Consider the following 3,419-nt stretch of genomic DNA (forward strand, 5'->3'; position numbering starts at 1 on the left):
ATGCCTCTTCAATCTATACATCTGACTCTTCTGTCAAACCATGAAGTTTTAAATCTTTTTACCATGGCTGTTGTTTTCAACGACAAATGATCGAGAAGGGATGAGGATCCCTTGTAGTTGTGGTCCATAGTTGTGTAGTTGTTGCATTGTTACCATGAGAGGGTGGGAATGATTAATTAGGGCAGTAAACGTTTAGGCAAAAGTAACTTGGTAAGTTTGTCAAGGTGACCAGTCCCATTTGTGCCAAGTTGAGTTGATGATGTGGCAATTTTATAGTTGGATAGTACAAGACTTGGATATGCCACTATCAAATATAAATTAAATTCAATTAAATCCTTCTCTATTATGCACTCACATGGTTCTATTTTTTAAATCTCTGTTTTGCCACTAGGAAAACTTTTTTTAGGCAAAATTTTATGTGAGAAAAGACCATTTGCAAATATTTGGTACATAAAGTTATTTCTTTTCAAAAAGTTCAGATTAAAAACCTCAGAAAAGCAAATTCTTAGATGGGCATGATTGTTACAGTAAGATTCAACGTCTTAGATCTGTACCCTTAAAGAAATTTGTACCGTGTATAATTGTATGAAATGCAATGACTTTGTTTTGTGGAAGAGAGGAGATGGGGAGATTAGATAGAATCTAAGGGCCCGTTTGATAACGTTTCAAGATACGCGTTTTGCCATTTCTGTGTTTAGAAACGGTAGAAACGGAACAAAAAGCATTTGATAAAACTGTTTCTTTTCACTTGTTTTCAAAAATTGAAATTGAAATTTCTACCTATTTATGGTTCAAGAAATGACCCCACTTGTTTCGCTGTTTCTGGAAACGAGTCGTGGCCATTCTTTCGCTAGTTACTATCGACTTCTAGAAACATGACTTATCAAACACCTTCAATTCCGTTTCTGTTTCTAGAAACAGAAATTTATGTTTCTGTCATTTTTTGAAATAGAATTAGCAGAAACGTTATCAAACGAGCCCTAAGGAATTTCCTATTGGTAGGATAGTAAGGAGAGATAGAAAAGGGAAAGAGTTCAAAAGAAAAAGAAAGTAGAGAGAGAGAGAGGGGGGGAATATAGGAAAAAAAATTTTAGAAAGGAATATGGGCTTGCCCTATTACCTGGACATTATATGGCTTGGTTGTGTCACAGTTTGGAGATATAGAGAAAAAGCTTGAATCAGGTAACATAATAGTAGAATTCCTAAAGGATTATTTTGGCTTCAGACATTATTTCTTAGGAGTGGTTGCAATTGTCGTTGTTGCATTCGATGTTCTTTTGCAATCATTTTTATTTTTTAAATTCATGTATGTAAGAAATAAATAAATGGAATGTCAACTGTAATGGACCCTGATGAGGGTAAAAATGCCACTCCCTGTGGTCATCCTTTGGCTGAGCCGACCCCTTGGGTCATCCTTGGCCGAGCTAACCCTTGGTTCATCCCTGGCTGAGCTGACCCCTTGGCTCATCCTTGGGCGAGCCGACCATCCAGATCATCCCTAGGAAACATGGCCCCTTAGGTTAGCCTTGGCCGAGCCGACCCCTTGGCTCATTCTTGGTCGAGTTGATCATCCAAGTCATCCATGAAAAAAACTACCCCTTGGGTCATCCTTGGCAGAGTCGACCCCTTGGATCGCCTCCCTAAGGAGTCTGATCCGATCCCGACAATTGCAGGGACAATCCAAAGGATCACTCATTACCAGCTCAGCAGATCTTATCACCAGCTCAGCAAATCTTATTGCCACGAGAATATCCTAACAAATAAGGTAACAATTACCTAATGGGACTCTTCCAAAATTTATCCTAACAAGAGTGAACTACTTGCCAAAATAGGACTCTTCTCAACCGCCTCTCTTCATTCACTGCCTATAAATATCAAGGTAAGCCCCCAAAAAAGGGGATCAATCATTTCATAATAAACCCTCTTGAGTATCTGTTGTTGAAGAAATCTGACTTAGGCATCGGAGGGTCCCCTGTCAGGTCATCTCAGCTCTCCTTTGTCGGCTTTTCTATGTAGGTCTAGCATGGAGTACCAAGTCTTGCAGGGAAGATCACCGGGTCAATTTTTACCACAACAATTGGCACTGTTTGTGGAAATAAAGAAATTCAGTGTTCTGAAGCTTCATCTATATTCATCCCCTCACTGAAGTTGTCCAAAGAAAATTGGGATTACATCTCCGTTAAAAAATAAGGCATGGAGAATTGCGACTTTGGCTTTTGCTGCTCATCTCGTTCCCTTTTAACAATTTCATTCAATTAATCAAATTAGAGTGGGCATCTGCGACATGTTGTTTGATCTGCTTTACATAGAGTAGAATCGCTTCAATCCAGTGAATGCGTCGTTCAATTTTAATCTCTTCAAATTTTTACGATTTCTCTATCACATGTTAGTGGTTCTTCTCATCTTTTGTTGCTTTGTAGAATTATTTCACAGAGATTACCTTGAAATTCTTGGTATGGATTGACAAGTTTCTAACACTGTACACACCTTTTGCTCCTAATTTTATGCAATGGATGGGAATGATGCTCTGCTAACCATGTCAATGTGGAGATGGTTGAAATGGGATTTGAATATTCTTTAGTCATGGAAGCCTCTAAACTATTCTCCTCCCAATTCGATCTTTCCTCGACCACTGCCTGATTATGGCCGAAGCCTTAGCAGCATTTCTCCAAAGCCATTTCTTTTTCCTCCTGATGCGGTTAAAATTGACCAGATGATCTTCCCTACAGTTCCTGGTGCTTTAGCCGACATGCACAGAAGAGATGATAGGAGAGAGCCGACTAACCCGACGGGGGACTCTCCGATGCTTAAGTCAAATCTTTCCATAGCAGATGCTCAAGAGAGCTTTTCCAGCAAAAGAAGTGATTGATCCCCTATCATGGAGGCTTACCTTGGTATTTATAGGCTGCTGATGGAGAGAGAAGGAGGTGCATTTGTGGAGAGTCCTGTTTAGGTGTAGAGTCCTTGAGGGGAGTGGCTCTGTGATTCTGGGAATATTCTGGGTTTCAGGGCATGTTCTGGGAATATTCCTCATTGATCTCGGAGGTGCAAGTCGTGAGAGGGGTGGACTCCTCTGATGACGTGTAGTGGATAGAGTCCTGCCCCCGTGATTAGGGGTCATGTCCCTTGAATGTAGGAGTGGATATGTGCATGTATTTGGGTACCTTGTTTGGATGTGCCGAGCAGAGGTGATAGGTCAGTGGAGCCGAGGTGACTGGTTGCCATGAGAAGAGGCCGAGGTGGCTGCTCAGCATAAGGAGAGGTCGAGGTGGCAGGTCAGTCTTTTGTTTAGGTTTGCATACACCCTTCAGCCATGCTGAGGAAGGGGACATATTTTGCCTCTTTAGGCTGGAGTTACAGTTATGTCGGCCAAGTGCCTTTGCCTCTACATTCCTTTTACTCGCTTAATGAGGCGTTGG

This window comes from Macadamia integrifolia, chromosome 5 (assembly GCF_013358625.1).
Source record: "Macadamia integrifolia cultivar HAES 741 chromosome 5, SCU_Mint_v3, whole genome shotgun sequence".
NCBI lineage: Eukaryota > Viridiplantae > Streptophyta > Magnoliopsida > Proteales > Proteaceae > Macadamia > Macadamia integrifolia.